General features: G+C 33.8%; 1 long non-coding RNA gene across 1 annotated transcript in view; it reads left to right on the forward strand.

Annotated features, from left to right (window-relative positions):
• LOC141393097 (uncharacterized) overlaps positions 1-22,976 on the forward strand; it is a 55,274-nt gene extending 32,298 nt beyond the window's left edge. Inside the window, exon 2 of the long non-coding RNA XR_012409996.1 lies at positions 21,839-22,976. This is a non-coding gene — a long non-coding RNA (uncharacterized lncRNA). The remainder of the gene's footprint in view (positions 1-21,838) is intronic.
• Positions 22,977-25,122: the final 2,146 nt, after the last annotated feature.

Here is a 25,122-nt window from a genome sequence, read left to right on the forward strand (position 1 = left end):
GCTCTGCGGGAACTAAACTGATTCAATTCATACACCTTTTCAGTGCGGATATGATTTTTTAGTATCATGACAGTATCAATATATATCTGGTACAGCGTAAATTTTATACCGCATAAATCGGAAGTTGATCTTTTTACTTACAGTTTAAAAGTATACATAAATATATGCCACAACCTCACTTCCAATGAAATTACCTCGGAGCTCTTGATTTTTCAAATAACCCACCAATTTTGTGGATTTGTACTTTTTTCCTCAAAACTGTGGAAACCACTACTAATCTTTACAAACTCTAAGCTAAGCCCTCTCCTTTTAACAATTTTTCGCTGAAAATCGATTTGATTGTAAATAAAAAATTCTATACAACTTTCGAAAATTGACAAAACAGAGGCTTACAAAAAACTGTCCAAATAAGTGTCAAGGAATACTCCAAACGCGAATCTCGATAGAAATTTGTGGAAAACTAACTTTCATGAAAAAATATATTTGCAAATTTTTCGCAAATTTTCGCGATTTTGTTTAGGTTTTATCCTTTTCTGCCATGAGACCATTCCGAATTGGTGCGAATTGTCAAAATCTGTTCAGCCGTTCTTGAGTTATAAGCGTAGTAACTAACATCATCCTTTTTTATATACATATATAGATACATTAGGGCGGGGCGATTTATATGGAAGGAAAAAACCTTAACGGGCGCTTCCTTTTAAATGGCTGAATAATATCTTTCGAATAACCTTTTTTTCAAATCCGTTAACAAAGTTATAGTGGTTGATTCATACCAATACAATTACTTTATACTAATTTTCGTTTTGTTCAATATTTATTTTGAAAATTATGAAAAATTCAGTATTACAGTATTATTACCCGATTTGGAAAAGTAATCGTGTTTTTGTTCTTCTGCTTGAATAATAAACATTTTTTTGTTGTGCGAAAATGAATTTGCTATTGTTTGTGTTTAATTTCAAGCACTTTCTGTTGGAATAACAGTTTTTGCAACACTTTATGTTTGAAATTAAACAGTATTCTGTTGAAACTACTATTTTTGCAATAGTTTGTGTTTAAAATTACGCATTTCCATAAATTGCAATATAATTTGTTTATTATTATGCACATCCTAAAAAATCAAAAAAAAATTGGGGTGATTTTCATTCCAATTTTCAACAAATAATTTAGAGTAAACATTGTAGTTTAAGAATCCGCATCCAGGTGTAATCGCCTTCCATTTAAAGTTAGTTAAAGCACACTGGGATGTTAAAGAGTAGTTCCTTTATCTACCTGCTACATTGATATAATTTGCATCAAGTGAGATGTCTAGAGTTAGTTTTCAAGTTTAGTTTTCGTAAGTTGTCCGAATATGTCCTCAGAATTTAAATTAATGATTAAAAATTAAATTTTTATATTTTTCCCACAAAAGTTATGGTAATTTTAACATGCTATATGTATACTATCCGATCATTATCAACAATTGGCACTATCCTTTACCAAAACTTTTACCTCGTGCAAACATGTGTCAGTATTGAACTATAACTGCGATCTCTAGCGTGATTAAGGTTATACTGCCCACAATTAAAACTGAGGGATCCCTGTGAATACTAGGATGCAACTCTGTTATCTGACCACGTTAATCAACATAATTAGCATCAATGGAAAGGTCAAGCGTTCCTCTTCTAAATATAACTTACATTGGTTTAACATAGTTGCCAGGAATAAAGATAAACTAAAAACTTTACCAATTTTTACACAAACCTTCTGAATATTATCTGACCATCACGTTAAATTTCAAGCTACTTTTTAGTCGTAAACCCATAACCTTTATAAAATTTCGCTCCGAGTTGGATACAAATTTAATTTTTGGTCCATTCCACCCCCTAAATTTTTCATGATTATCGCCAAAAACTATAGGGGTCTATTGTGGTATGAACCCGACCTCCATATAAAATTTCGTGGAGATTGGTCCCTAATTGCGTGCGTACAATTTTCACTGGACGGACGGACAGACGGACACACATATCAAAATCGCTTTATCTCGTCGAGATATGAATTTTGGTATGCCACATTGAGGGCATACGACTAATATTTCGCGGTGTTACACCACATTGTGGTGTAGGGTATAAATACCACACCACATGACAGAACAATATAAGGTAAAGTAAATGCTACAACAAATACAACTAAACATCAACCACATAGAAAATAATTTTTGTTTGTAATGTTAGTGTCACCGGTATATGTAACCAAAACAAGGAAATGTCTATAAATTATTGGAATTAAAAAAAACTAATATTTTTTACATTTGATTGAAATATAATTTCGCGCAGAAAGTAGAATTCTTGCAAAAATGGTTCGGGTCCAGGGAAATTCATTGAAAAAAATGAGTAGCTATTTCAATACTTTGTTTTTGAAATCAAAACAGAAAATGTTTAATAGAGCGTATTTTTTAATCTAACAAAATACCACACCTATTAACAAATATTTTACCGCCTCTATTAGTGTTTTAGTGTGTGCCATTGATAAGAAGAAGTTTTTATGGGAAATAGTTTTTTCTGAATGATACTTTTTGTATTATTATAATTAATAACGATTTGCTATCATAAAACCGAAAAAATTGTTATTGGCCTATTTTAAAAAATAATTAGCATGGAATATGTGGTAAAACTTTCAAATTGATCGGAACAAAAGTGACTGAGATATGAGTGTTGGAAGGGAAAAATGCATTATGATTTGTATGTAGCATAGAAACATAAAATGTGTTTTTCCCGAAACGAGGAGGTGCTTTTGTTTTGGCTGTTACTGTATGTGAACCGTCTATATGTATGTATGTATGACCTAATGGCTTAAATATGTCGCAGTTATAAAAAGAAATTTAGTGGAACATTAGTGGCCAGAGGTAGTGGTGTAGGGTATCACATGGTCGTCCCGTCCAATTATAGCCCTCTGTTACTTGTTTTCAAATTTTGTTTTTTGATTACTTCGAAAATAAACAAAATTCATCGGGTTGAAAGGGTTTTATTTCCGAAATTAGAAGTTGTGCAAACAAATACTTCCATTGACAAATCCCAGCAAAAAAAGTCCTCCCAAAATCATGGGTTTTGTAAGGGATTTTCGGCGCGCGATACCGCAGCAGTTTTATAGCTTTGCGAACAGAGGAGAATCCAATCTTTCATATTATATATATCTTAACACGTGAATGTACGTAATATGCTGTTTATATTAGAGCTTTTTGCAGGGTTAACCTTCTTTATAAGGATTTGTTTGAAATATAAGCAATGGAATTGACATTTAAAACCCAGTCGGTTTGTTAAATCCGGTTATATATAAACGGGGTATAACTCATTTTTGAAATGTCCACCGAAAATAAAAAATTATAATTTTGAAAACTTCAAAAAATCACTTCTTTCCGACTATAATTGTACGAAAACAATAGGGTTTTTTGCATTTTTTAAAGTGTAAAATATCATAATTGTTTTGTAAAATATTAAGGAAAATAAATCATGGTACACTGACTTACCATTTGTCCGCGCCACTCCATGTTTTTAATGAATCAAAAATACATTTCTTACAAAAACAAAAATTATTAAACAGAACTGCAACTTTAAGTGCATTTTTAAGTCGTTTCGTGGAGTATATCGGCAAACTGAGTATGGACCATTTGCAGTGGAGTACTTAGCTAACGAATTCAATAAAAGTTTAATTAATTTCATGTACTTTAAAAACCCCATAAAGTTCCACTAAACTTCCCAAATTTCGCACTGTGCGCTGGTTTGAATCGATGTGTGAGAGCTCGCATTGTCATGATGCAGAACGATTCGTCTTCTCTTGTTCGTTTTCGAATTTTTCAGCAGACTTCAATTAACCATTCTACATGTCTCAAGCCGTATAGTCGCCACACTGTCACGATTGATTCCTGGTTTGTTTCGGGCTCCTAGGCATAGATCCAGGAGTCGTCTGTGACTATTTCATAAATGTCGTTTGAAGGACCGTGTTGCTTTTATTCACAATTTCTTTGCACAAATCCACAAGAACCTTCTTGAGCGATTGACCAATTTTGCTGGATCCAGCGAGAAAAATCCAGTTTTGCGGCCCGGTGTTCATGCAATATCAAATGTTAGTTGGTGGAAGAAATGTCCTATCTCACGGTATATAACATGGCGATCTTGCAGTATCCGTTCGCACACGGCTTATTTTTTTCTGGCACAAGGGCGGATTTTGGGCGACCCTCACGACCTTCGTTTTTTGCGAATGTCGGACACGATTGCATTCATTAAACCAGTTTTTCATATTAATATAGGATGTCCCCTTATTGACATACAAAGGTTTAATTTGATCAATGCACTCTTGCGGTGATTATCGAGGTCGAAAGTTGTGAAACAGTCAAACTTTCCAAAAAAATGTCAAATGACGCCTGGCGACACTGCGTGTTGTATAGGCCAGAAAGTTTTCTAGTTCCCCTCGAATGTAATACCATCATTATTACATTGTTTTATCGTGGTGTTAATAAATTTGGCGACATATCCATTTTTTACGAAGAGAACATAAAAACAAGTAAAAAAGCATTAAGTTCGGCCGGGCCGAACTTTTCATACCCTCCACCATAAAATATTCATTCCTGTCCCCAACTTTAAGTGAGTACGTTAAAATGTCGATAATGTACATAAAATGCTTCATTCGGGAGGCCCTTTTTTATGGTGCCTATATCTAACTGTTGACAATTTTCGGTGGGCTAGAAATTGGGAGGTACTGTTATATAGGGGTTATAATAAAACATGGGCCTATGTTGACAATTTTTGATGGGAGCCTCTAATGTCAAATAACTCCTAATTTGGTTAAAAAATTTAGCTAGAATCCTTAAAATATCGAAAATCGGTACATAACGTGGGAACTTCAAATGTCATTAACAGCTAGTTCGGAGGTATCTGGGCTATACGAAAATATGAACTTAAATGAACAATTTTTGTTGCAGAATTTTTGTTGACTTTTAAATTTCAAATTACAGAAATTTCGTCCAAAAAATAAAGCTAAGGTACGGAAAATCGGGAGGTTTGTTTTGGGGCTATACAAAAACATGGACCTACGTTCGGTTAAACATTTTAAGTAAAACTCTCAAAGTACCGAAAATAGGGAAGTATCGTTATATTGGGGCTATGTTGAAAATTGTTGATGCAGATGTGTGGTGACCACTACAACCTTCAAATGTCAAATTACAGTTAGTTCTGTTAAAAATTGTAGCTAAAATTGCTAAATTACTGAAAATTGGGAGGTACCGTTAGATGGGAGCTATATCCGAACATGGACCTATGTTGACAATTTTTGATGGAGAGGTGTTGTGACCACTAAGAACTTCAAATGTCAAATTACTGCTTGTTCGGTTTAATATTGTAGCTTAAATCATCAAATTACTGAAAATCGGGAGTTACCGTTATATGGGGGCTTTCTTGACAATTTTTGGTGGAGAGGTGTGGTGACCACTAAGAATTTCAAATGTCAAATGTTCAAATTACAGATAATTCGGTTAAAACTTGTTGGTAAAATTCTCAAAATACCTGAAATCGGGCGGTAACGTTATATGGGGGCTATTCCAAAACATGGACCTATGTCCACTAGTTATATAAGTTTATTGACATTTAAGAACCCTAAATGTCAATTAATAGCTAAATCGGTCTGAAAATGTAGATAAAAAGGTCAAAATGCCGTAAATCGGGGGTACCGTTATATGGGGCCTATACCAAAACTTGGACCTAGGTGCACAACTTTTGTTATATAAGTTTAGTTACACTTAAGAACCCTAAATGTCAAATTATAGCTATATCGGTCTGAAAATATAGCTAAAAACGTCAAAATACCGTAAATCGGGGGTACCGTTATATGGGGGCTATACCAAAACGTGGACCTATGTCCACAAGTTTTGCCACATAAGTTTATTGACATTTAAGAACTTCAAATGTCAAATTATAGCTAAATCGGTCTGAAAATGTAGCTAAACCCGTCAAAATAGCGTAAATCGGGGGGTACCGTTATATGGGGGCTATACCAATACGTGGACCTATGTCCACAACTTTTGTTATATAAGTTTATTGACTTTCAAGAACCCTAAATGTCAAATTATAGCTAAATCGGTCTGAAAATGTAGCTAAACCCGTCAAAATACCGTAAATCGGGGGGTACTGTTATATGGGGGCTATACCAATACGTGGACCTATGTCCACAACTTTTGTTATATAAGTTTATTGACTTTTAAGAACCCCAAATGTCAAATTATGGCTACATCGGTCTGAAAATGTAGTTAAAAACGTCAAAATACCGCAAATCGGGGGTACCGTTATATGGGGGCTATACCAAAACGTGGACCTATGTCCACAACTTTTGTTATATAAGTTTATTGATACTTAAGAACCCTAAATTTCAAATTATAGCTAAATCGGTCTAAAAATGTAGCTAAAAACGTCAAAATACCGCAAATCGGGGGTACCGTTATATGGGGGCTATACCAAAACGTGGACCTATGTCCACAACTTTTGTTATATAAGTTTATTTATACTTAAGAACCCTAAATTTCAAAATATAGCTAAATCGGTCTAAAAATGTAGCTAAAAACGTCAAAATACCGCAAATCGGGGGGTACCGTTATATGGGGGCTATACCAATACGTGGACCTATGTCCACAACTTTTGTTATATAAGTTTATTGACTTTTAAGAACCCCAAATGTCAAATTATAGCTACATCGGTCTGAAAATGTAGCTAAAAACGTCAAAATACCGCAAATCGGGGGTACCGTTATATGGGGGCTATACCAAAACGTGGACCTATGTTCACAACTTCTAATTTATAAGTTTATTAACACTTAAGAACCCTTAATGTCAAATTATAGCTACATCGGTCTGATAATGTAGCTAAAAACGTCAAAATACCGCATATCGGGGGGTACCGTTATATGGGGGCTATACCAAAACGTGGACCTATGTCCACAACTTTTGTTATATAAGTTTATTTATACTTAAGAACCCTAAATTTCAAAATATAGCTAAATCGGTCTAAAAATGTAGCTAAAAACGTCAAAATACCGCAAATCGGGGGGTACCGTTATATGGGGGCTATACCAAAACGTGGACCTATGTCCACAAGTTTTGTTATATATATTTGTTGACACTTAAGAACCATAAATGTCAAATTATAGCCAAATCGGTCTGAAAATGTAGCTAAAAACGTCAAAATAGCGTAAATCGGGGGGTACCGTTATATGGGGGCTATACCAAAACGTGGACCGATATAGCCCATCATCGAACTTGACCTGCCTGCAAACAAAAGACGCATTTTCCCAAAATTTCAGCGTCCTATCTCTATTTTTGTGGATGCTAGAGTGATTACCACAGACGGACGGACGGACGGACGGACGGACGGACGGACGTGCTCAGATCGACTTAGAATTTTACCCTGATCAAGAATATATATACTTTATAGGGTCGCAAATGAGTATTTCAATGCGTTACAAACGGAAAAACAAACTTAATATACCCTCCATACTATGGTGGAGGGTATAATAAACGTTCAGCTTAAAATTCTAAACCCACCGTTTTGATCTACTTTCTAAATTCTTCATAGCTCTTGCACAACAGTAGCGATTGTTGGAAATGTAAAACAGCAAGGACGTTGGCAGATTTATTGGCATATCTCTTGTAGACATATTCATACCTTATGAGTAAATCCATTGTAATGCATTTAACCTACAAAGCCAAAAAGCGAGTGAACACATAGAGGCAATATGTTGGAATTATATTTTCAAGTTCAAGTTTTTTTCTCTCCAATAAAGACAACGAAATTCTTAACTAAAAAAACAAACAGACATATAGAGAGACACACAGACAGACCAATAACTATGTCTGTGGAACAAAAATTTGCAGAAAACTTTTGCTGTACATGCAACAATATTTGCATGTCATGCGATTTGAATACCACAAATCGATTCGAATTCAAATCTTTGATTCATTATTTTGCTTTTGGTAGTTAGTTCTGGTTTTTATTAGTCCAGTAAGATCTTCGTTGGAGTAAAGACAGACAGACAGACATAAAATACCTAAATGGTTAATGAATTGTGTCTGTGTGACCACTGCAAGACATGATGACGAAGAAACTTGGCCAGCCATTGCTATTGATTTGTTTATCGTACAAAACGTCATTTCACGATAAAAACAGAAGATAAAAATCATTTTTTTTCCTGAAATGAATAAATTTTCAAATGATTCACAAAAACTGCACTACAACAACACGTGTACACTGTGAGAAATATCGGACATAAGATCAGAGCACATCCGAAAGGAGATACCCCCACTTGCCTATAAGAAATCATGATCTTAACAAACCCACACCGAAAATCGGGAGGTACCGTTCCATGGGGGCTATATAAAAATGTGGACAATAGTCACAATTCTCTGTAGGAATATTTCGCACCCCTGGCGAAGAGTAAATACCAAATATCAGCTAATTCGGTTGGATAATGTGGCTATAATCTTCAAAACACCGAAAATCGGGCGGTACCTTTCTATGGGGGGCTATCTTAAAACGTGGACCTATGTTCATAATTTATATCAGAAAATGTTTTTGTCAATTAGGAACCCTCAATGCAAAAATTCAGCCAATTTTGTCGAGAAACTTATGTCAAATCTTCAAAATACCGAAAAATATTTCCTGGAATGTAATACACAACTCTTCAGAACATGTCATTGTTGTAAAATGTCTATGCCGTTGTTTTCAGTATATTTTTCAAAGACGATTTAATAAAAATGTCAATAATGTAGTGAAATCCGAAATGCGAGAATAAACTGTTGGTGTGAACTGTGTTTGAAATACGTGTTGTAAAAGATATGATGCAAAATACCGCTGAAACAACATGAAGTAAGCATTTCAGAGTTTCAGACTGTTCTAAAGAATTGTTGAGAACTTTATTTGGAAGATTTTTGCAAAAGGTTACTTGGTTCAACTCCCAATAGTTTAGCCGATACTGACCAGAATTTCAGCAATTATGTAAAATTTTCTATATTTTATAGATTTTGATGCCCTAGATGGAGTTTTTCTTATGTGGTTTTTTTCAAAATATAAGTTTTACTAGTTTAGGGCTACAATATTGCTAAAGATAGCAAGGCCAAATTCCTATTCGTTCCTGAGATAAAGGCCTGATAAATGTAAAAAAGTGTAGATTTAGCCCGGTTTAGATGAGGCCATAAAATCCGAACTGGATCTGACAGGACAAACCCCTACTAGGGGTTTTGTAGTCTAAATATGTATGTACTTTCAAAAAATGCATACTAGAAGTTGTTTGTCCAGATTTTGCCATGTGAAATGAAGAAAGTGAATGAGTACCAGTATGCAACCACTACAACATAAGGAATAATTAAAATTCATAACGAATCGGAAAAGAAAACAAAAGGGGTTAAAAAAAGACAACAAATGAAAGAAACAAAAAACAAAGAAGAATGAAAATTAAATTTACTTTAATTTTTTCTTTATATTTGCTTCTACTTAAGATCTTCCGTAAGATTCGTTAGCGAATCTTGGTCGCGATTCGCTTTCCATAAACACTTACATTAGGTTGGTTATTCGCGGTAGATTTGTAGGCGAGTTCGCCTGCAATTAATTGGTCTTCCAGAAGAATCGCTAATTATTCTTTCGCGATAGAACTAACTAACAACAATTGTTGCGACAGTTTCTGCAAACCATTGGAGGTTTTTTGGACGATTTTTTGATCAGATTGTTCTTCTGCGCTTCTTTCCAGCGATCGTTTAGCGAATTTTTAGATAAAATTCACCCACGCGAATAATTTGCCATTCGTAGACAATTCTCAAAAATCATTGTTTATAATCAAACGCTACGACAAATCTTCTGCTATGCTTCTGGGCGATCTTTCCGTGAATTTGTATTATGTTCCGCTATCGTTAGAGCAGGCGAATAATATGTTATTCTTCCGAACCCTGATCACGCGATTGTTACTAAAATTTTTGATTTGGTTGCTTATAATTCTCATATACACATTCTACATAACTTTGTTATAAATGGCACGTATAATATTGTGAGTATTGACAAACACAACACATGTCTGGTTTAGCCAAGTGAAATTAAGAAAATGCCCGAGAACCAGTATAAACCACTACAACATAAGGAATAATTAAAAATTATAACAAATCAGAAAAGAAAACAAAAAGTATAAAAATCAAAGACAACAAATGAAAGAAACAAAAAACAAAGAATAATGAAAAATAAAGTTCCTTTAATTTTTACCAGGTGGTAGTTGTTGTTTGTGTGTGTTGTGGTTTCTTCCCAGCAAACCAATCGTACCGATATCGTAACGAAATCGGAACAAAATTCGGACGTTACGTCCGATATCTGATCCGAAATCGTAACGATATCTTAACGAAAGTTGTATGAAGTGGTTGACATAATTTCGGAACGAAATGTCGGAGCGAAATCGGATCGATTTCGGTCAGAATTCGTAACGAAATCGGAAGAAAATCCTTGGGAAATTCGGAATGCGATTTTTTTTCCTCCGAATTTTCGTACAGATTTCTGAACGATTTCGGAATAATGTCGTATGAAAATCTGGCGTACCTTCCGAACTTTCGTAAAGATTTCTGAAGGATTTTGGAATAATTTCGTATGATTATCGAAGGAAAAAAAATTTCTCTGATGCCTCTTTTTTATTGATAATTTTTTGTTGTTGTGTTTTTTATTGGAAGATTATAATTTCAAAGACATCTAATGATTTTCACTGTTGTTATCATTTTGTATAGTAGAACAATGTAAACTTTGTGTACGAATATGTTGAGTCTATCAGCACTAGCTTGAATTATTATATGTTGCATTTATATTTAAAATATTAAAAAAATTTATATGCGAATTTTATAACCAACCATTTTCTTTTTCGACAACAAACTAAAATGTTGCTTGTTAGATATATACAAAAGGTGGTTGTTGTGCGAAGGGAAATTTGTTTCCGACATATCGATCCGAATTCGTAACGAAATCGGAAGAAAAACCTTGGCATATTCGAAGGGAAATTTACTTCCGACATTTTCTCCGAAATCGTAACGAAATCTGAACGAATTCCCTTACGAAAAATCGTATAGAAATCGATACGAAATCTGAACGATTTTGATTCCGAAATTGTTCCGATATGTCGGACATCCGACATTTGGTTTGCTGGGTTGTTACAGTGTCAATGTGATGGTGAGACCATTCAAAACAACACGAGAACAAAGTTTAGAGTAGGGGTGAACACGCCTGTGTGCTAGGACACAGGCAAATTGTGAAAAAGTACTCTAAGTTTTTTGTGAACCATAAACAATTAAAAGTTAATGCAATTTTTATTCATATTTTTTAATAATTTGCTTTGTGGACGATTTTAGACAACATTAATGTTTAAAAAATGTTGAAACAAGTAATGAAACATCAAGAAAAATTAAATATTAATTCTCCCTTAAATTTGCTTCTCTCTCGATTTTGCTTAGCTCTGGTTTAGAGAATTTACCAAACAAGAGAGGAAATAATATGAATATAGGGGAAAAATAGGAAAGTAATTTGGCATATCATGAAAATCTTACATATTTTTGAAAAAATAGTGGCTTTCGTATGGATATAAGAAACTGCACATGTATCTTATGTGAGGTACCTGTATAGTATGAAAAAGCTACATCACGAACGAAAATATGTAAAAATTCTTGAAATATTTTTTCTATGTAAAATATTCTTAACTAAACATGAATAATTAGTTTCCTGTTCACAATTTTAAGTGCAAAATTTTTCGACCACGGATGCCCCAAATGCCTAAATTATCTAATCTAAAAAATGTGTTCAACAAGGTGGTTCCTTTATATGGGACCTATATCAAAGTATGGACCTATCTTGACAATTTTGTTGGAAAAGTTTTGAACCTCTGCGAACCTCAAATGTTAAATTACGGGTAGTTCCGTCAAACAACAGCTGCAGTAGCTAGACTCTGATACCGTTATATGGGGCTATACCAAAACATGGACCTATTTTAATGAAGAACCGCAAATGTCAAATTAAAGCCTTTTCGGTTTAAAATTGTAAAACAACAAACAACATTGTTCCACAACATCCCATACGGGACAAGGGAGACTTCTCTCATATCAATGAGTGCACCCCGATTCATATTTAGCTCAATGATATGGGACCTACTGTTTATCGCCGAGTCCGAACGGCGTGTCTTAAGACACCACTTGTGGAGAAGTTTATCAAAGCTGAAATACTCAGGAAATGTCGCCAACATTACTGAGGGGTATTTTGCCACCGTTGAAAAATGGTTGATGTTGCTTGGCAGGGGAATCGAACCCCCGACCTTCTGCGTGCATACCATTCCACCACGGTGGCACCCAAATTGTAGCTAAAATTCTTAAAATACCGAAAATCTATATTGGGGCTATACCGAAACATGGACGTGTGTCCGAAACTTTTGGAATATGCGTTGTTTAGTCACTAGGAGCCTAAATGTCAAATTATAGCTAGTTCGGTCTTGACTAAAAACATCAATAAATTTGAAATCGGGCGGTACCGTTATATGAAGGCTATTCCAAAACATGGACTGATATAGCCCATCATCGAATTTGAGTTGCCTGCAAACAAAAGACACATCTTTCCAAGATTTTAGCGTTTATGGATGCTAGACTGATCACAACATACGGACGGACATACATTGATCGACTCAGAATTTTACCGTGATCAAGACTATATATACCTTATAGGGTCGCAAATGATTATTTCAGTGCGTTACAAAAAAAAACAACAAACTTAGTATACCCTCCATACTATGGTGGAAAGTACAAAATGAAACAGAGAACCCGATAAGTCTCTTGTGTTACTATTTCCATTATATAAATCCCACATTTAATTTATCAAGTTTTTTAACGTGTATTTGTATCCACATACTCATAGTACTGATAGCGTACCCAGCAAATTTATTTTCTATCGAAAACATTTGTTAAATGTCATCTAAAAAAGTCAAAAGTAACGGAACAAAATAATCGAATCTTAAAATTATGAATATTTGAGGAAAACAACTACCGTCCATAGATCACTCTGACGTCCACCAGCAAATAACATGCGTTCATATTGATTTCTTTTTCGGTAAGCATTCTTTTTGCTTGTGGTTTGGGCTATTTTGCATATTGCTTATTTATTTATTATTTCTTTTCTCGATGAACCTGAAACCATGATTTTAATCGTGAGAATATTTATAATTAAATTTATCAGATGTTTATCGTAGCAGTTTTCTGGTGACATTTTCTCATATAAATTTCAATAAAAAATAACTCTAAATTGCTTTTGTTTCACTTTTTATTTGGATTTAAAGCGAATATTAATAACGCCTATAGTTTTCGGTTAGTGAATACGCCGATTTATTGGCAGTTTGCGACTAATTTTTTATGCAAATTTGTTATTGATTTGGCAGACGAACATTGAGCGTGATGATGGGATGGGATCATCACACTACGCTGTCAACTTAATTGTGTCTGAGAAACTTGTTCCGTGAGATAATATTTTGGAATAACATAACATTTGTTCACGAAGACAAGTGTTATGAATCGCCGGCATCTTATCGTACGGATAATATCAAAGAAATATACAATATTTATGGCAAAATAATATTTATGCATAATTCTGAGCACTTTTGATATTTATGAATATAATAGTTTCAATAGATTAACAAAATGATAAGAATTTATTTATTGTTGCCATGAAATGGGAATTTCCTAATGAAATTAACAAGTTTATATTAGAGTAAAAAAGTTATATTTGAAAAGAATATTCTCTAATTCTCTCGAAAAGAAATATAATACAGTACAAATACAATACTTGGCTATTGTTGCTGAGAGCCAAATCTGTTTAAAAAATATGAAGAAATTTAAACCTATGACCACGGGCCTTCAAAAGATGTTTAAATATTTGGGAGAAAGGCAGCTGAAATAGTCGGTCATGGATCTAATTTTAGGCGTTATCGTGCCAATCAACCATTTTATTTGGTCGCTGTGGGATTTTTTTTTGAGCGTGACCGAAAGCATGGACTTTCACGCGACAGAAATATATCGTTGTAATCAGAATCAACTCTCTTAAATTTAAAACAACCATCGAACAGCCCTTAAACTGCATTTTAGCGAAAATTTTAAATTTTTGAAATAGTCTATCTTCAAACTTAATTAAAATTTGAAAGAAATATTACGGTGTGCCCGCTAACCATTTTTGTTGGTCACCGTAGTATTTATTATACATGTGCAATATTATAACTGTTTGTATCCACAAAACAGATATATCATATACATAACAGATATACATAATATGATATAAACGTGGCAATGAGTGTAACAGTTATGATATTGTTTGGGTTGTGTATACTTACAATAACATGACTGATAGAAACAGTTCTGTGTTCCATATGAATGAGTGAGAACTTTATTTGTTTTTTTGTTCTCAAGTATCTGATGTACTAAAGATATTATTCAAATACTACAGATACCAACAGATACTACATATGACCAAAAATCATGAAAATTAAAAATGTTGTTTATCGTTACGTAAAGCTATTTTAAAGGTTTTTTAGTTGATTTTATGTATATTCAATATTGACACAAGGTACATACATTTAATAGAGAGAGATCACAAATGAAACCTCCTGATATGGTTCACATTCTGAATTTCACAAAAATATACATACGTTTTCATTTGAAAATTTCAAAACTAAAAATTATTTTAGAGGAAAACATTTTCTAAATTTTATCAACATTTGACATACATTCCGTGTTTAGTGTTTCGCAATTGGTAGAACATTCGTTGTGTGAGTTTCTTAAACTTTCGTGAACATGTGTAACTTATATCCAAATCTTAGCAGATTTCATGCACACAGACAGCCAAATTCATTCAGGGATTGAAATTAAAATGCATGATTTATAACTATATCGGTGAAATACGCACACCGACCCCATATACACTAGCGATCATCAGAATAGGTTCGAATTTTTTTCTTTTTATATGTTAAGGTTTCTTCTGATGTGTTCGTATTGCAGATACATACTATTTACTTTTTGAGAGTCCTATACAATGCCAACATTCCCAAGAAAAAACTTGACGGTGTTGCCATATTTTCGGAAAATATCCCAATTATAACAAAAAATTTAGAAAAAAGTGTCCAATTTTTGCGATCATCAGAATAGGTTTGAATCAAATAAAATTGAAAAATTGTACTACCCATGCAAATATTGCGCAATCTACAACAAATTTGACTCGCTTTATTAGGAACGTGGGTTCAATTCTCAACATGGAAAAGTTACCAAGAACTTTCAGATAAAATCAAGAAATATTCCAACAAAACCGTTTTATAAACCTGCATTAAATGACATTTTGATTTCGTTAGATCTTCTCTGAGCTTCGAAAATTGTCTGAAAGCAAATACCAAGTGTTAGACATATTATTAGGAAGGTCATTGAAAATAGTTGGTATTTTAGCTCAAGTTTCATTTTTTAACTATCCTTGCAGTACAAATTTAAGTATTATCATGCTCACAAATCCACCACAGTTACAATGGTTCAGTTACAATTTTCTACTTTATTGTCGTCGAAGAGACATTCTTCCAGACCAATTTTCAAATATTTATGATACATGTGGTCAACTAGGGTGGATTTGTGAGCATGATAATACTTAAATTTGTACTGCAAGGATAGTTAAAAAATGAAACTTGAGCTAAAATACCAACTATTTTCAATGACCTTCCTAATTTATCCATCCTAATAATATGGCTAACACTTGGTATTTGCTTTCAGACAATTTTCGAAGCTCAGAGAAGATCTAACGAAATCAAAAAGTCATTTAAAGCATGATAATACGTAAATTTGTACTGCAAGGATAGTTAAAAATTAAATCTGAGCTTGGTATTTGCTTTCAGACAATTTTCGAAGCTCAGAAGAGATCTAACGAAATCAAAAAGTCATTTAAAGCAAGTTTATAAAACATTTTTGTTTGAATATTTCTAGATTTTATCTGAAAGTTCTTGGTAACTTTTCCATGTTAAGAATTGAACCCACGTTCCTAATAAAGCGGGTCAAATTTGTTGTAGGATTTATCAGAATGTTCCATTTTACTAAACTAAACCAAAAAATTGCGCAATATTTGCATGGGTAGTACAATTTTTCAATTTTATTTGATTCAAACCTATTCTGATGATCGCAAAAATTGGATACATTTTTGGACATTTTTTATTAGAATTGGGACATTTCCCGAAAATATGGCAACACCGTCAAGTTTTTTCTTGGGAATGTATAGTATAAATCTCAACCGATTCTTTCACAATGAGCACAGAAAATCAGCAAGCCGAGAATCCATTACAAGCCAATTTTAAAAGCGATTGGATTAAAATTGCGTGAATTATAGCAAAATCGGCGAAATATATATACATACATAAGAGTTATATCCAAATCTGAACCGATATCGATATTATTTTTTATTTTTAGAATGAATTCAGTCTCACATTCTAAATTGCATCCAAATTGGACATACTTTGCCTCAAATCGGGCGAAAATATATGTATTGGAGCTATATTCAAATTTCAACCGATTTCTATATAATTTTGCAAATTTATTTCTGATCAGAATTCTGCCACATTTTCCAAATTTCTATCAATATTTGACATACACTGCGTGTTTAGTGCATCAAATTCACGAAATCGAACGAAAATATGTATATATGGGGGCTATATCCAAATCTGAATCGAATTTTCTCGAAATCGGTTAAATTGATCAGAGGCCTAAGAAAATATCGTGTATTTAATTTTAAGGCTATTTAATTATAACTGTCCGAATTATAACACAATCGGTGAAAGATATACATATACTGAACCGATATGGACCAAAATTGGAATATACTTGTACAAATAGAACACCCCGCAAAATTGTTTTCATATTTTGTATTATATTGCTTCATGTGTTTGGAGTAAACTTAGTCATTCATTTGCATAAAAATCCAATGTGTATAATACCCTAGACCAGGGTCGAGCTTCTTTGCTTAGACCGTATAGTGAGGGCGCCCACTGAGTTGTTTTTGCATTTGCTTCTCTTTCTCACGTACAGTGTAAATGAATGAAAACAAACAAAAACATAATGTGGTTGTTGCTTTTTTCACTCATACGTTCATACATGTTTCGCTTTGGCTGTATTTCTGTGGTCGTCGCTGCCCTAGACAGACGGCAGTGTTAATTTGCATTAACTGCCTTAATTCAAATTAATTCGTGCATTATCCACATTCTTAATGCACAAAATCAAAGGAAATTTGAACTGAATTTAGGTATTTCAATATGGCAATGCTGTAAAAGAGAGCCCATATTCATGTAGGAGAGAGAGCATATTCATGCTCTGAGACACAATTTGCATTGAAAATCAATTGTCTTTTGTCAAATTTCCATGTTTAAGAAAATAAACAAGTAAAAAAGTATCAGTCGGCTTTGCCGACAGAGTTATACCCTCAGCCTGTGAATATTGAAACAATTTTTTCCCAAAATACGTATGTATTTAGGTGGGTTTAAAAATTTTGGGCGTTTAAACCGACAAAAATGTTGATTAGGATTAAATATCAAAAGTTTTGCGGAGGAGATACTAAAAGGAATGGATCGACATTGACCGTTATGGAAGTGGATCTCCAGCCACAACATATGGTGCCATAGGGGGTTTTTACACTCTTCGGGCGGTTTGCTCAAGAAGTATGGACTTACCCCTAAAGAAACTTTTACCATCGTAATTGAGGCAGCGAATGCAAATTGCTTCAACAAAAATTAAAGTGATTCGATATCAGGTCTTAAAGTGAACTTATCCGAAATTTTGTGTGGGAGGTACCGGATGGAGTGGACAAATGTAGTCCATATTCGAACCTGATATATATTTTGTAGATATACTGGGGTGAGTAAAGCATGGACCAAATCTATCTCTACCATCAAGAGTTATCATGCGCAGAATTTTTCCGAACATTTTTGAACTCTTGGGGGTGAGGTACCTGAAGGAGTAGACTGATATGGCTTATCTTCGAACTTAAACTAAGTTTGGACAAAATATTACGAAGGCCAAATTTTGTACCGAATCGGCAGATCCGTTCAAGAGTTATCTTGCGCTCCAACCACTACAAACGGTGTCATAGGAGTTTTTCGTAACTTTCAGGCTATTTTCTCAGCAAGTATGGACTTGCCCCTGATGAAACTTGTACTGTCGTATAGAGGACAGTGAATAGAAGTTACTACAGCAAAAATCAAAGCGATTTGTGAACAGGTCCTAAACTGAACTTTTCCGAAATTTTGTGTGGGAGGTACCCGAAAGAGTGGACCGATTGAGTCCATATTGGAACCTCATCTAAGTCTGATAGAATTTTCACGACGTGCTAAGTATGGACCAAATCGGTTACTTTCTTCGAGAGTTATCGTGCGCACAAACTTTCCGAACATTTTCAAACTTTTGTGGGGGAGGTACCGGAAGGAGTGGACCGATGTAGCTCATCTTCGAACATAAACTAAGTTTGGGCAAAATATTACGAAAGCCAAAATTTGAACTGAATCGGTTCATCCGTTCGAGAGTTATCGTGCGCTCCAGCCAGCAGGACAGACAGACAGACGGACAGACAGACCGACTCCAAATTGCCTGAAACACATTTCGTCCAAACATACTTGGGGTCTAAAACCATTATTTCGATGAGGCACATTTTCATCGTATCAAAGTGTATATGAAGAAAAGACAAAATTTTTTAGTTTTCCATAAGAAGAAAAAATATTAAAAATTTTTTTTAAGCTACATGAAAGATTTTTGGTACATAGATTGGGAAAAAAATCCCATTCTTAAATCTGTTCGAGATACTAATTTTGGTTGTTGCGCGCAAAAGTTATGGCGGTTTCAATTCTGATAAAAAGAAAAAAATCTTTAAAAGACTCTAATCATTATTTTGAGAAACTCTCTTAATTAGGGGCTTCCTACGTAATATATGATTACTGAGGCACCATAACATTAGAGAAAAAGTTTTAAGTTTTCGCGGAAATTGAGAAAGAGTTAAAAAAATTGGTACTTTGCAACTTGTTTTAATAAAATTCAAACTGTTTATGCATCTGAAAAATATATAAAAAATATGTACGTAATCTATACATCGCGAAGATTCAAATGAAACCAAAACTATACAAATCCGTTTAGTGGTTTTCATATTATAGCAAAAACAAAAAAATATATTGAGGAAATTTATAAAATTTTTGTAAGAGAAAATATTTATTAAAATTTATTTTGTGAGTTAGTTGAAGAAAATGTAGGAAAAATAGGTTAGAGTTATTTTTCTATTTTAGTTAATTTTCACGCAAAGAATCACATTTTTTATTCTAATCACTTCTCGAATACACGCTAACATCTAGCGGAAAATATGGGTGTCTTTCAAATAAATGTTGGGTTCCTTTAAATGGGGTATACTCTTGAAATAAAACTGTATCGGGTAATGTTCATTTTGAAATGCGTGTAAATCGCGAAATCACCAAAATCACTTGATGCGCATGCGGTTTACCAACACAGCGAATTCTTCTCTTTTAATTTGTACACATTTGCCAGGATTTACTTTGGCCGCTAAGATGTAGCTTCGTCTGCAGTTTAGTGTGCAACAAACTGTATAACGCTTATATTTTGCACAAAGTGCATACACTTTTTATGCGCATCCGATTTCACTATCAACCGCGAAAAAATACATCGATCTAAACATATTTCAATAAAATCCATCAAGAACCGTGGATGTAGCATCACACAATATTTTTGGGATAAATCGGATACAGCTCCCATGCCACTAAATTTTTCAAACCGCTGTTTTCGCACAAACGCGAGTGATGATTCACTTTCTTCATTGAAATGGAAACGATCCACATAAAACGCGAATTAGTCAGCGATATTTTGAAAAACATTTTTCGCAAATTTTTCAATTTTTGCAGTAGCCATTTCTGCCGTTCTAGTAGATGGATTTTTACGATCTGTGATTCATATGATCCGGATCGTCGAAAAACTAAAATATCGCGGGGTACCAGCACACTCAAAACGATATTGTAAATACTGTACCCAAAAAATAGAATTTTTAGAAAAAATATCGCACTAAATTTTGGCCTTTGGCAGTAGATTACTCTGCTGCTGTGTGGGCTACATACTCAATATACATATCAGATTATGCGAAATCGCGAGTTCTTTAATCATATAATTGGTTTTTCGAAATATCCGAATGCGCGTCCCAGTTACATAAAAAATACAAAAAACACCTGAAATCCGGCTTCAAAATGTCAGCATCCATAAAAGGTGAATACAGTGGAAATTTTGGAAAGTGATACATTAGAAGTGTAATCTTCATTTTGTATTCTCCTACTTTTACTTTGGACAGATGTCCGTCATTTGAATGGTTTAATCAGAAATCGAATAGCAATGTAAAAAAACCTGTTTAGCTTCAACGTGTTTTTACCTATGTTTTTTCCTTTACGCGGTCGTAACTACCACGTAAATTAATTTTTTTTGCTAAATTTTTGAGCTTTGTACAAAAACATCTAAATTAATCCAGCAATAGTCATAGTTACTGGTAAACTACAATAGTTCGCGTATTATAATAGTGCAAACCTTGGCTTCATGGAAACTAAAAAATTTTGACTTTTCCTCATATACCTTCCTTAGCCTAAAGGTATAAAAAGGAAAACAAATCAGAAATTTTCGCGTTTCTTTCAAATAAGTAGTGGTCTTTCTCGAATAGAATAGCAGCTAATCGTTTTTCGCGCCTTCTGTCAAATCTATTTTTAAAATTGTTATTTTCACAAGCATTTCATTACCCAGTATACCAATTCTATCAAAAATAATATCTTCTTCAAATGTTCCTTTAGAGTTTTGCGACATTTTTTAATATTAAAAAGACTCGAAAATATCGCGAATAAATTAAATTTATTTTTGCATTATCGTGGTGAAAAAGTCAATGGTAGAAAGTATATTTGTTTCGCATATTTTGGCGAACTTTTGTAAAACTTTATGAAATGGTCTGCTGGGTACAAACAAACAACACAAACAGCTGTTTCATAAATGCAGAAACTATCGTCTGTCAGGGTAAAAAGTTAATTCAAATTAAGGAATTTTTAATGCAAATTAACTCTGCCGTCTGTCTAGGGTATAAGAATTATACAAGGAAACAAAATAAAGTCAAAAATTGAAGTAAAAAAGTTGGCTCATTTGAAGAGAACCCCCATTTAAAACTTGGGAATACAGAAAGATTGTATTGGAATATCGATGCACTCTATACTCGTATTGAAATATTAATATTCAGTAAAAGTATATCCCTCCTGATGAAGGATACACCCGTATATCCTGCTTTGGCAAGAATTCTTTAAATAATGCCTAACAAAGCTTGCTTTCTTCTTCCAAGTTTATTTTTAGAAGCCAACTGTCTCCTTTAGTCGTATATTTTACGCATAAGCCATTTCCATACATTTTAGAGAATATTTACCACTGTAGAATATGACGGCCCCTACAGAATATCTGCATTTCTTTTCAAAAATTTAAGTTTTGATGACTTGAAGTGTACAAAAGTTTATAAAATTGTGATGAAATTGCCATATTTTAAATTCCTAAAACAACTCTGCTCAGAACGGTACATTTTACCGACTTCAGTCCTCTTTCAGTTTTTGTTGATACCAAAATTTATGTATTAAAATTTATGTTTTTTTAGTTATCTAATAAAGGGTGTTTTTTTAAGCTAGATAGAACTTTAAATTGTAAAAAGTAACACAAAAAATTAAATTTTGATGAAACTTTTTTTATTTGTTTCAGTATACTCTGACAAATCATCATGAATAGACTCACGCTTGAACAACGCTACGAAATTATCCAAATTTACTTTGAAAATCAGTCGTCGATTCGCGCAACTTATAGACGACTTCGTCATTTGTATGGCGTACATAATCGTCCATCTGAACAAGCCATTCGTCGAACTGTGGATAGATTTCGTACCACATACTCTCTAGAGGATGCAATAACACCAGCACGTCGAAGGAATGTGCGTACTGAAGACAAAATCGCCGCTGTAAACGAAAGGGTGAAAGAAAATCCAAATTTATCGATTCGTCGTCGGTCGCAGGAATTGGGGCTCTGTCCGTCCACTACGTGGAAAATTTTGCGCAAAGATCTCGGCCTACACCCGTATAAGATCCAGCTGGTGCAGGAATTGAAGCCACGAGACCATTATATGCGTCGTTCTTTCGCCGATTGGGCTCTAGAGCAGTTGGCAAATGACCCGTTGTTTTATCGCAAAATTGTGTTCAGCGATGAGGCGCATTTTTGGCTTAACGGGTTTGTTAATAAGCAAAATTGCCGCATATGGAGTGAGACCAATCCACAAGAGACCCTACAGACTCCATTACATCCAGAAAAATGCACCGTATGGTGCGGTTTTTACGCTGGTGGCATCATCGGACCTTATTTCTTCAAGAATGAGGCCGGAGCTCGCGTTACGGTCAATGGAGATCGTTACCGCACCATGATCAATAATTTTTTGTTTGAAAATATGGATGACATTGATCCGGAGGAGGAGAGGTTTCAACAGGATGGCGCTACGTGCCATACGTCGAACGCAACCATCGACTTATTGAAATCAAAATTTGGCGATAAGTTGATTTGGCGATAAGTTGATTTCGTGCGATTTGACACCTCTCGATTATTTCCTGTGGGGCTACGTGAAGTTACTGGTTTGTGCTGATAAATGAGCAACAATTGATGCCTTGGAGGCCAGCATTGTTCGTGTTATTCGTGACATACGGCCAGCAGTGCTCGAAAAAGTGGCCAAAAATTGGACGTCCAGAATGCACTTCGTCAAGAACAGCCGCGGTGCCCATATGCCCGAAATCATTTTCAAATGTTAATGTCACGTATTGATCTTTCGAATAAAAAAAAAAATTTGATTACAATTTAATTTTTTGTGTTATTTTTTACAATTTCAAGTTCTATCGGGCTTAAAAAACACCCATATGGAATCATATGGAATTTTAGTTCAGTAATAAATAAAATATCGAAAATTCGTCAAAAATTATTTTTTTTTTCCAAATTTCTCTTAATGACATCTTTTTCTCTTTGAGCAGGGCTGTACATTTATACTTTTACCTATATGTTTTATTAACTGTACTGTTTATTTACTCTATTCTTACTGTTTATTTACTCTATTTACTCTATTCTATTCTTAAAAAATAGAATAAAAAAAGTACTTTTTCATATAAAAAAGTACCATTTTAGTACTTTTTGAAATAGCTAATTTTCCATCCCTGATAAAAACCATCTCACAAATGTATAATTATTAAAAATTGATCTGTGTACCATTAAATGATGCTGACATTTTGAAGCCAGATTTTAAGCGTTTTTTTTGAAATGTTCTTCTAATTTCGTTCCGCAAACAGGTTTTTCAAAAAATTATGTACATCATTTTTATAAGAATTTTTTCTTAAAAGCAGAAGTAAAACCGCGATAACTTTTTTCCGCAACAACCAAAAATTTGCTCGCGAGCGGATTTGTACTGGGGAATTTAACCTTTGTATCAAAAATCGTTGATGTAGCGAGAAAAGAAAAATTCAATTTTTTTTTGAAAATAAAATATGAAACAATTTGCAATATTCTCCATATATGCTTGCAACAGTCCCAAACTAAACATGTTTGGGTCCTGCAAAACAAATATTTGTTTGGTTGCAAACAAATATTTGTTTACGTAGGTGAAATATATGTACAAACCCAAAATCTACAAAAACATACATATACATCAGTATAAGCCAATGGGTATCCCGTGAGCGTGTAGACTCTAACTGGTGGTGACCCAGAGTAAATTTACGCTCACGGGATACCCATTGCCTTACTCTGACATCCACACATTTATAACTAGTAGTGGTTTTTCTTTTATTGAAATGTATAGAAATGACAAACTCAAAAGCAATAATAATTGTAATCATCAACGGGAAATCGGCATACTTCAAGTATATGCATGTATATGAAAAATGTAATAATGTTATTATCAATTGTAAATGCGATTTCTTCCTTGTGCAATTAAAAATTTCCATTCACCTTTTTGATTCAATTATAAAATGTCCAATTATAAAATGTATTGGGCATTTAATTTTCTAAAAACCACAGTTTCTTTAACAAAACACAAACAACTGATTTATTCTCGTAATTTACCGTCTTTATTCAACGATTACCTTGGGGAAACTGAAGAAAAATGTCTTTCTCGCAAAAATAACAAAAATAATTAATAAATTTTTTTCTTTTCCTCTTCGTTTTGGTTTTTTTAACTGCTACTGAAAGAATGACTGCTCGTGATGAAAAATCGCAACAACAATAACAAAGAACAAAACACACGTGTTTGGCCGCATATCGCATTCACACCACAAAAGCAAAAACAAACTTTTTCACCCTCCCGTCGTCGCTTCTACGCCTTCTATTTCACCACACACACAGCTCTTTATTATGAAACAAACGAGAGCCCTGTTGTTACCCTTTTTGACAAAAATCTTCCCTCCACCCATAAAAAATATGTTCTAACATAAAAAATATGTTGGTACCCAAACAAATAAAATCGACATATGTTACAAAATGTTGCAAATATATATATATGTGTGCCCAAACATAATATATTTGGATCTAAACATGTATTTGTTTGCAACCAGTCCCAAACATATATTGTTTGGATCCAAACATATATCTAACATATATTTTTCTGCGTGAACTTATGTCTTATAACAGCAAGACTGCTTATTACTGACTGCTTATATAATTGAACAAATCGAATTACAAATGTTATATTAAATAGTGATTTGAAAATTAATAGCAGGGATATTTTAATTATTTCAAGGAATTTTTATGTTTCTAATGTCCAAAAATTGTCATGCTCATAAACCGTAGATACTTTGATGATTTTAGGTAAGTTTATCTGCGAAAATGTCAATTAAAGATTTCAGAGATCTGATTTAATCCTGGATTTACCACCTACGTACCACTTCTAGTGCAATTTTAGCAACACCCAAGTGAAATGAACCAAACATATATATTTGGTTCAATAAAAACTCATATACAAGTTT

This window comes from Musca autumnalis, unplaced genomic scaffold, assembly GCF_047663935.1.
Source record: "Musca autumnalis isolate F117 unplaced genomic scaffold, ASM4766393v1 scaffold_2, whole genome shotgun sequence".
Taxonomy (NCBI): domain Eukaryota; kingdom Metazoa; phylum Arthropoda; class Insecta; order Diptera; family Muscidae; genus Musca; species Musca autumnalis.